This window comes from Colias eurytheme, chromosome 6, assembly GCF_061535395.1.
Source record: "Colias eurytheme isolate Ceu_HAF_F1 chromosome 6, ilColEury1 Martin Lab GWU primary, whole genome shotgun sequence".
NCBI lineage: Eukaryota > Metazoa > Arthropoda > Insecta > Lepidoptera > Pieridae > Colias > Colias eurytheme.
Window position 1 is genome coordinate 4,376,211 of NC_142985.1, and position 10,778 is coordinate 4,386,988.

General features: G+C 29.6%; 2 long non-coding RNA genes and 1 other non-coding gene across 4 annotated transcripts; 1 reads left to right on the forward strand and 2 right to left on the reverse strand.

Annotated features, from left to right (window-relative positions):
* Positions 1–3,634: 3,634 nt before the first annotated feature.
* Positions 3,635–3,706, reverse strand: TRNAA-CGC (transfer RNA alanine (anticodon CGC)). Its single transcript has one exon. It is a non-coding gene; the product is annotated as a tRNA-Ala (tRNA).
* A 4,334-nt stretch (positions 3,707–8,040) lies between these two features.
* Positions 8,041–9,044, reverse strand: LOC149907591 (uncharacterized). Of its 2 annotated transcripts, XR_016456796.1 has the most exons (3): positions 8,927–9,044; positions 8,605–8,785; positions 8,041–8,252 (listed from the first exon to the last, which is right to left on the reverse strand). It is a non-coding gene; the product is annotated as an uncharacterized LOC149907591 (long non-coding RNA). The 2 variants fall into 2 exon arrangements; XR_016456795.1 differs by having other exon boundaries at positions 8,605–8,933.
* A 168-nt stretch (positions 9,045–9,212) lies between these two features.
* Positions 9,213–10,511, forward strand: LOC149907592 (uncharacterized). The gene is made up of 3 exons (XR_016456794.1): positions 9,213–9,461; positions 9,611–9,666; positions 10,120–10,511. It is a non-coding gene; the product is annotated as an uncharacterized LOC149907592 (long non-coding RNA).
* Positions 10,512–10,778: the final 267 nt, after the last annotated feature.

Consider the following 10,778-nt stretch of genomic DNA (forward strand, 5'->3'; position numbering starts at 1 on the left):
GAAACGTATATCACAGCATCCTTGTGACGAGCGACCTTTCTTCTAAAATAGCATCTTTTGGAAAAAAAAATGAGCATGCAAAATTAAAAATTTCTTAAGGTTAAAAGTTGAGTGACACCAAGCATGAAAAACTATGTTATGATTAATTCTAATGGATTTAAGACACGATTCATACATTGTGTTTTTTCTGTTTAAAAAGTTTATGATACTGAAACTGATAGAGGTTGTTCAAAACATAATATTTTCTTCCTTAAATGCTATCTACTATATTCTTAGACTATATTATGTTAATGTTTGTGTAGTACACAAAATACTGAATTATTATATGTATATCTTAAAACACTTGTACTAAAACTCTATATTTTTTCTCATATTTTCTGACCAATTTTCTATAGATTAAAAAAAATGGTTGTCTGTAAAGTCGGTTTACTGACGATAGTTGAACGTGACAACGTCCGATTGTGCTTCTTTGTCGCTCGTTCCGCGCTCTCGCTTGCACTTCAAGCCTTACACGGAACGCCTCAGAGCGAGGTAACGCCGCATGAGTCATGTTTTTTCGTGCGTGCAGCGGACTCTATCGAATTATAACTTATAAGACGTTGTCACGTCAAAATATGTAAATAAATAGTACATACACCTATGATCTCTGTCAATAGCACTATGCATTAGTTTAGTGTTGTTATCGTTTCGTATATAGGCGAGGCCATCTTTATTATACTATTAGCGTCATTTTATTGGTAGCATGTAGAAATACTGTTGGTTAGTAGAGACCAAGAAACATTCCCTAAATTTTTATTCTTTATAAGTAAATGTGGTCAGCTTTTGTAAGAAACTAAACACATTACAAAATTAAAACAGATAGGTTTCTATACGTTAGTCTAACCTATTCAATAAGTTACACATGTTTTCTTAAATATAGTGGTATATTGCCGTGAAAACCTACAGGTCTCTCTTCCTTTGCCAATAGAGAACCCTAAATATTTAAAAATATTGATAGCCTACAATAAACTCATTAGTAATTACCCGTGAAAATGATTATCAGTTATAAAATGTATTAGAGATATAACTCTACAGGGACTACAGGGGACTTTGTTGTTTTTGTTCTATCTGCATCATAGATATTAGATATTAATCTTGTGTTTGTAATTGAACATTATCAAAAAAATCGTATTTTTATAGATATCGGTTACGCACGTCAATCGTATTGACGTGGTTTGCAAATAAAAGTACTTTTTTATTTATTTCTCATTGTGCTGCTTACCTAAGATATATGTTTATTTAGATTAATATTACTAAGCTGAATCTCACGTTTTAGTATTTTACATTGTACATATAAGATTTACTTCAATGTCATAGAATTTCGTTTTATGTTTTAAATTGTTGTTGTTGTTGGTTAAGAAAACTAATCAATTAAGTAATTAGTTTTTTTATTACAAAGTTTACTTTGTTTTTATTAAGTAATATTAATTAACAGCAAATTCATTATAGCTATATTACTTTGGTATTTGTAGATCGCAATTACTTATCTGTCTTTCATTTTTAATATGGATAATGGAGTCGGGATTTTATAATTTTTAAGAGGTTACCTGTTACCATGTTGTCTAATTATTCCCAGTGCAGGAAAGTGATGGTTGTAGACGACCTATATAATAATATAGTACACGTAGACGCTGTCATATATACATACAGGAACAAATACTGCTTTAAGACATCATGGTACGGGGATGATCGGACAGGTTTGAGATCAAATAGAATTATTTGCAATATCTCCATAAAAAGGTTGTTTATTGGTCTCTTTACATTTAACAGTATACTTATAGAAGTTGGTAGCTCACTGTATTGTAGACACTAGACGTAGTTTCACTAGCGGTGTAACCCGCGTACACGGTGTAAGACTGCGTTGTAATTGATAATAATATACACTATAATCGTTATACTACGACTATATGAACGATGTTTGGATTTCATACACAAATATTTTCAAATACGATGTAAATCTGGTTTAAGGTCACACAGTTCAGGACATGCGCGCTACTTCTTCTGATTATTTATGATATTATTATTTTTTATTGGGATCTAGAGGTGTGTGACCCTAATTTACAATTAATGTGCGATAGTCCAGCGGAAACAACGCACGCTTTGACGTCATTACACATGACTTTCCAATCCTTCAATTGTGGAAAGTTATGTATAATTTTATCAACAAACAGCAATTTGAATAACTCGTTTGCATCATTGAATCTAATTAAGTATTTGGAATGTTTGCCGAAAATAAGGAAAATTACAGCGACATACAACAAATGGGAATTTTTTTAAACTTTGTTAGATATTTTGTACGCACTTTCTTGACTTTATTTTTAAAGATAACTCCTATTTTTAATAAGTAAAAAGTTTAATTTTCTAATTCTAAACATCGTTCGTATCACAAGGATGCCCTTATTCAGGTATCCCATATTTTGTTAGTGCAATTTTGGGGACACGCAATGTACTGAGTGTCACCTTATTTAAATGTAAATATTTACCCACTTACTGTTTATTGTAAGTATAAATAAGATTTATACGTTTAGTTGAATTTTCATTAAAATATTACATTATTATTTGTGTTTTTATTTTACCCTTATCTATCTAGGACCTATAGGTACTATCCCATTCTCCATACCCATTTCAATCAACATTTCGGGGACCGAAAAAGGTAAAGATGATTATTAATCAATTATTGTAATAACACAGATAATATAACTAATAATGTAGTATATTATTATTAGTCTGTGCTAATACGGAATACCACATAATACTATTCAATAAAAAATACTGTTTATCATGAAAAACATGCATATATAAAATTCTTTAGCTATAGTACCTAGTAAATCCGCAAAGTCTAGTAAATAACGGCAAAAGCAAGTATTTATATAGCTTATGTGTTATTCTGGTACATACGCTACATTACTGCCAAATATCATAAACTTCTATGTCTATCCTCACAAACTATCGCATTTATATTATTACTAGGATAGGATGGATTCTTAGATAGTGCTTAAGAAACTCTTTAGGAACCGTAGCTTAGTAGTTACGGTCATGTACACAAGTCAAGCAGGTTTTTTAGTACTAATTACAAGAATCTGGACACTATTAATTTTTAGCAGAATTCGTTACGGATGGTGTTAGCATTGTCAATGTGCTTATGAAACTCTGCCATTGTGATTTTTTTTAAGTTACCTTTTTAATACTTTTTTTTACTCAAATAGATACTAGATGTCGCTATGTTTGCACTGCAGTACTTATTACTTTTAGTATGCGTCAACAGATGGCGCTGTAAGCTTCATTAATCGCTTCAACGGAAATTCTGCAACTACTAGGTATATGTTCAACTCGAATATTCTGGAAATTCTTAACTAATTAAAATTCTACGTCAGTGTTTGACTGCACCATACTATATATTATTATTTATACATAATTAGTAATGCTTGCAAGGAATTCATATTGTAGAATTGTTTTGTTTGTAATTATGATTCTTTTTATTATTACTAATATTAGAAAAAAATATAAATTACAAGAGAGTTGTTTCAGTAACTTTTCTTTTTATTGTAACAAATATCATAAAAATTAATTATAAAAAAATAAAAAAGACATTGGCTGGAGGTGCTGGGATTTGAACCCAGGACTTTCAGCATGCGAAGCAGACACTCTACCACTGAGTTACACCCCCAGGTGAAGATACCTGCGAAATTAAGCTTTAATTTATTCATCTTTTAGTTATATGATTTGAATTTATAAAATTCACCAATCATCGCAAAATTTTCATTATTGTAGGTATATAGGAAAACGTGTTTTGTATATAATGCACAAAATTTGTATTTTGCGAATATGATATGATTTTCATGAAATGTTTTAAGCCGAGCTTTTGAAGCTTGTCCGAAATTATTTTCTCCATAGCCTACTTTAGTTTTTAAAAGTTTTTTTTTGTTGAATCGTCTATAACTCTATAGTTAGTACTATTTTCTGTCAATGGTTTGGCACTTGATAAAGCATAGATAAAACTTTTGCCTTAATCAAAAATTATTATGGATTATGGCATCGATAAACCTGTAAATTATACGTAGGGGAAAGGGGCCTAAAGTGGGCACAGAGCCTAAAGAGGGCACTCAGTATAGTATCGGAATTTTAAATAATGGCGCGCGCGCGACTCGTGAGCACGATCCCCACACCCCTCCCACCTCGCGGCTGTCGTTGGATTCGCTTGCGAGCACGCATTTACAAGCTGCAACAAATAAATGTTTTTCGACGATTTTTGAAAAATATTGCAAGGTATGTAATATGTGTTCTTTTTATTTTGGTGTTTACAATCCTTTAACCAAAATTTGTTAGTTATTAAGTGGCTATCTGGCCATATTTTGGTTCCATAAATATCCACGTGTCTAAAAATTTTGAGGTAGAATTTCGTCTGAACCTTTCAAATGTCGAAAAAGGCAAAGCGGGCAGGGTAAAGCGGGCACGCGCCCGCTTTGCCCCGTCCGCTAAAATGTTACCTACATTCTTTTGTTAATTTGCTTTTTCCTTTCAGATGACCGCTTATAAACGGCGTAAATATAAGCGTAAAACTTCACAAGCCTCATGGCAACGCTCAACTATGCAGCAAGCAAAACGAGAAGTGCAAGAGTTAGGAAAACCTGTCAAAAAAGTAACAACTAAATATGGGATTCCAAGAACGACATTGCAGAAATCTTAAATTGGGTTCGTGTAATGTAAAGCTTGGTAGGTTTACATTACACGACGGTTTACTTACTGTCTTTTCTACGGAACAAGAAATGGAGCTTTTGGAATACGTATTCCACATGGACTCTTTATTTTACGGGCTGTCTAAACAAGAATTTTTGGAACTTGTATACCTACCTATTACATTATTTTAGGATTTATAAAAAAATATATATATGAAATATTTGTATCGCTTATTAGAGACTAAATAATGATAGACTGTAAACAGGGCGTTATTTTTTTAAATATTATTCAGATATATCTGGAAATATTGTACCTAAAAGTTTAAAGCTCCTAAGAAGTTCCTTTGTTTCATATATTCATTTAAAAATAATTGTATGACTGTTTGAAATACATAACTTATAAAATATTTTTGTGTCTTTTACTCTATTTATTATTGTATATATTATTTGTGGCTGTGGTATATATTTTGAAATCTACTGTTTAAATCCAGGCCTGCCCGCTTTACCCAACTACTGCCCGTTTTGCCCTAAACGAAAGCCCGCTTTAGGCCTCCCCTTCGGGCAAAGCGGGCAATCGTAGGCTTTTAGTAATCTGTTAATAATTATTATATACTTTAACTTTTGACAAATTTAACCACCACAGCATTCAAAAGTATTTATTAATGGAACTTTTGGCAAAAAAATAAATGGATTAACTTCTTTTCAAACTTCATTTTTTTTAATTTTCCCGTAAGGTGCCCCCTTTGGGCCCATCTCCCCTATGCGTATCATGTACGGGTTTAACCAAGTTGGAAAACGCAAATATTATTATGTATAATCAAAAAAATACCTATACCCGAACTTGTATATAATATTCACATAATATACCTAATTCACAGTATTACAATAATATTGTAGTTGTGCCTTATTCATGATTATTTTTAGCCCGGTGATCAGATATTGTTTTGATCCTAAATTTGTTAATCTTTTATTTTAGTGGAAAGATTAATAGTATAATAATTGACTGTGTTCAAATTTAATAATTTACATTTCTTTATTACAAATTATGCTAGGATTGTATTTATATATTTTTAGATTACAGAAAAATCGTAATTTCTCATTTAAACTCGTAATTTATCATTTATGTAATCTTTTAAGTTGGCAATGGTTTACATCGTTATTGCTTTTGCTTTCGAGTTAATTTTTAAAATATAATAGCTTCCTAAATATTCTTTCAGCTTTAAAGTTTCTGTTTCAAAAAAACATAATTAAGGTTCAATTTTTAAAAACTAATCGGTGCTAATGTTACTTATTATATTGAATTCTTTAGAAATGAGTCATTATACTTTGCATATCAATATGTAATACCACAGGTAATACATTATCAATCTAGTTATAATATATGTACTAGGTTCTGTAAAAGTACCTATATTACTGAAGTAGTTCGTTTTTGTCTATTATAAGCTAATCGGCACCTTTTAACCTTATTTAAAAGTATAATATTTTGTTTTCCACTCTTCAAATACCTACCTATTTTACCCAAGATTACCGATGCAAATGGTCTTGTGGTAAAAGTTAATAAAAACGTTAAATAAATTTAAGCTGACGCTAAGTCGTCGTTGAGACGGGACTGAGTTTCAAAGAAAATATTGCTGAGATATTTTCAAATTTAAAAACATACATATTATTATTAATATTGCACTTAATTAATTGAACTTTAGAATTAACTATTCTAGTCTAGGCCCAATAGGTATAATTATTAACAAGGAATGGTTTTGTGGGATTTTAACTAGCGGTAAAGCTTTTAATCCTGGCGACACAATTAAGAAGTAAAAACGTATTATACTTCTGGGGGGTAACCGGCACCTTTAGAATAACAGTCTTATTATGGGTACGTTTTGTTGCGTTCACAAAATAATCTTACTTTTTTGGCACCGGGACCTTCTAAAACATATGAAAACCAATTGCAACAAGACTGTTTCGAGCGGTTTCGAGACGTCAACCGAAAAATTGGAACCGGCACGCTCTCTTTGACATTTAGCATTCTTGTTATAATGTCAATAATGACAGTTTTAAGCAATTTTAGTGAAGTTGTAAATATGGAACTTTTATAACATTATTTTGAATATTATTAAAAGAATACACATCAAATTTAAGTGAAACGTATGTAGTTGGAAATCTATTTAATAAATGAAGCTTTTAAAGAAGATAATACATTTATTATATTAAAAATGCAAAATTAACATAACTACATCGGGTTGTTCCAAGAAAAGGCTTCAAACCTTTTGATTTAAGAAGAATCGTGTAAATAATTTATTATTGCGAAGTGCGCAATCATCACGAGTCTCTATGAGATATGGGGGCAGCATATGAACAATCTTAAAATACAATTATAACCTACAGATTTATCTGTGTAAGATAAAAGTAATGTAGGTAAGTACCATACCCAATGCAAATCTTAAGAGTATATTTAAAAATACGTTTGTTTATGTACACATTCTCCACTTGTTATTTCTCTATATAATAAAATGCAACCCTACTTATTCTCTAAACATAAATTTTATCTAATACCTACTTAATGTAAATCTATAAAAGATTGTTTATTATTTCTTCTTGATTCAATATATTTTATCATGTTATATTATTTATATAATAAAACACTTAAAAGTAAATCTACACTCAAATGCACTACCCATATTATACTTATGTTAGGGATCTCATTTAATTTTGAGAAGTAATACCATTATTTATTTCCAGGTTCTACAATCAATACCGAGCACTAGGGATAAGATTACCCAGCGTAACCACATGGAAGCATTGATAGTATTCAAGAAACTATAAAGTGCCAGCGCAACATGAATATATTTTTTTCAATAGGAAGCAATATCATGCTTTAAATGTATTAGTGCAATTAAAAACATATTTTATAAATCCAAAATCTTTATTTAGTCCTTTTTATTTATTCATTGACAAAACATTTGCTCCTTTACTTATCTTGATAACATTTATATATATATAAAAATGTAATAAAACATGGAATTATTTGAAAATAGATTCAATTCTATTTTGATTAAATATTAATTAAAAACAATTAGGTAACTATATTACTCAAATCCAAATTTGTAAGTAAATAGCATATTAAAAAGACCCTTGATTAAAAAATAAAGTCTTATTTATAATACCAGCCTTTAAAACTTAAAATGCAATAAACAAAAACTTTATATTTACATCACAATGAATAATTCCTGCACTAATAGTTTAATGGTATTTATATTTTTATTTTAAATTTAAATCAATTATTGTATTTGCATAATATAGAGTAGATAAATAATTCAAAAACTTGCAGTACTTATGTATACTTTTAATTTCATTTTTACTTAAAATGAAAACAATGTAGGTACTATATTAAGGTACAATTAAATTTTTACATTTTCTTTGAATATTTTAAGTGTAGACATGGTGGCGCCTCCCCCAACTTGAAGTTCTCACTACCACATGATCATCTCCCAAGCCGGTACTTCCTTGTTCAATGTTTGGGCAAGCCGGCAATCAACACAACTGTGAAAGATAAATTGGATTTAAACTGATTCTTTGTTGCTTTAAAATTTAATAAGTACATTTAATATGTTTACTTTTATTATTAAAGGGCTTGTCATGGTGTATGTAATTTAAGATGTTTTTTTAAACAATGTCGGTATAGTTTGTTAAATAATAAATACTTTATTTGTTAAGTAATCATTTTTCAAGTATTTTAACATTTTAGTTGTTTATCTTGCAATTCTTAATATCGTATTAAAAAAAAAGTTAAATGTGTACAGTGTAGGTGTGTAATTCCTTACAAAACTGTTAATATAAGTAGCTTCTAACCAAACATAGATAGGTTTCCTTATAAATTAATATAAATATTTACTTTTGACCAGCTGCTCTAGTTTTTGTGAACTCCCAAATCATTTGCACTTAAACTTTCAGCAGATAATTCTATCAACTTCGTCTCATCATAACTTTTACCTCGTTGGGAGTTATTCATGTACCTATCTTTGTCTTTAAAATTTCGGGGTCAGGGAGCTTCGCGCACTCTGCACAATGTTCTGCTGTAAGTTAAATAAAAATTACTTCAATTAAGTAACAATAATCAAAACAGACGAAATCATGCAAAAACCAAAACTTTATTCGTAAAAATATATCTCTGTAGTCTGTTATCATAAATCGTCCTTACTCGTACTTTAACTTACCTTGCTATTTCAATATTGCTTTTTCGCACTTTCCCATTTATCCAAAGATGAGATTCACATATTTAAGTTTAAGTTTATCTGAAATTTTAGATAGGTAATAAAAAAAACGATCGATTTTATTATCTAAATGAGGACAGTGACATGACATTTTGATTTTTGACGTTTAATGTTCGATACAAATCATTACGACTTGGCCTAAAAGCCTCGTAGCCAAGCCATTAATCTTAAAAAAATAGACAAAACTTCGGAATTCATTCGCTCTTTGGACATTGTAGGCAATCGTATAGTAATCATGTTGAAAAGGCTCCCGGTAGCAAAATAAAGTAAGATTATTTTGTGAACTCAACAAAACAAGGTTGTTATTATAAAAATGGCGGTGATTGAAAATTAAACGTCAAAAATCCAAATGTCATAATCACTGTCCTCGTATTTTTATCTAAAATTTGGATAAATCAAATTGAAAAATTGCGAAAGATAAGTAATATGCATTAAAGAATGCATGAAAGAGGCATGAAAGAGCAATTGAAATAGCAAGGTAAGATAATATACGAGTAATAAATATATCTAAAACATTGGACGATTTATGATAACACAGATATATTTTTACGAATAAAGTATTGGTTTTTGCATGATTTCGTCTGTTTTGATTATTGTTAATTGAAGTAATTTTTATTTAACTTGCAGCAGAACATTGTGCAGAGTGCGCGAAGCTCCTTGACCCTGAAGTTACAAAGACAAAGGTACATAAATAACTCCCAACGAGTTAAAAGTTATGCTGAGACAAAGTTGATAGAATTCTCTGAAAGTATAAGTGCAAATGATTTGGGAGTTCACAAAAACTAGAGCAGCTGGTCAAATATAAATATTTATATTAATTTATAAGCAAACCTATCTATGTTTGGTTAGAAGCTACTTATATTAAAAGTTTTCTAAGGCATTGTACCTACACATTTAAGTTTTTTTAATACAATATTAAGAATTGCAAGATAAACAACTAAAACGTTGAAATACTTGAAAAATTATTAACAAATAAGGTATTTAACAAACCATACCGACATTGTTTAAAAAACTTCTTTTTAGACGTTTACATACACCATGACAAGCCCTTTAATAATAAAAGTAAACATATTAAATGTACTTATTAAATTTTAAAGCAACAAAGAATCAGTTTAAGTCCAATTTATCTTTCACAGTTGTGTTGATTGCCGGCTTGCCCAAACATTGAACAAGGAAGTACCGGCTTGGGAGATGATCATGTGGTAGTGAGAACTTCAAGTTGGGGGAGGCGCCACCATGTCTACACTTAAAATATTCATATTTGTATCATACATCTGAAAATGTAAAAATTTAATTGTACCTTAATATAGTACCTACATTGTTTTCATTTTAAGTTTAATAAAAATGAAATTAAAAGTACACATAAGTACTGCAAGTTTTTAAATTATTTATCTTCTCTTTATTATGCAAATACAATAATTGATTTAAATTTAAAATAAAAATATAAATACCATTAATCTATTAGTGTAGGAATTATTCATTGTGATGTAAATATAAAGTTTTTGTTTATTGCATTTTAAGTTTTAAAGGCTGGTACTATAAATAACTTAATTTTTTTTAATCAAGGGTGTTTTTAATATGCTATTTACTTACAAATTTGGATTTGAGTTATATAATATATCTACCTAATTGTTTTTAATAAATATTTGAGCTAAATAGAATTGAATCTAATTTCGAATACTTCCATGTTTTATCACTTTTTTTTATATAAATGATATCAAGAGAAGTAAAGGAGCAAATGATTTGTCAATAAATAAATAAAAAGGACTAAATAAAGATTTTGGATTTATAAATG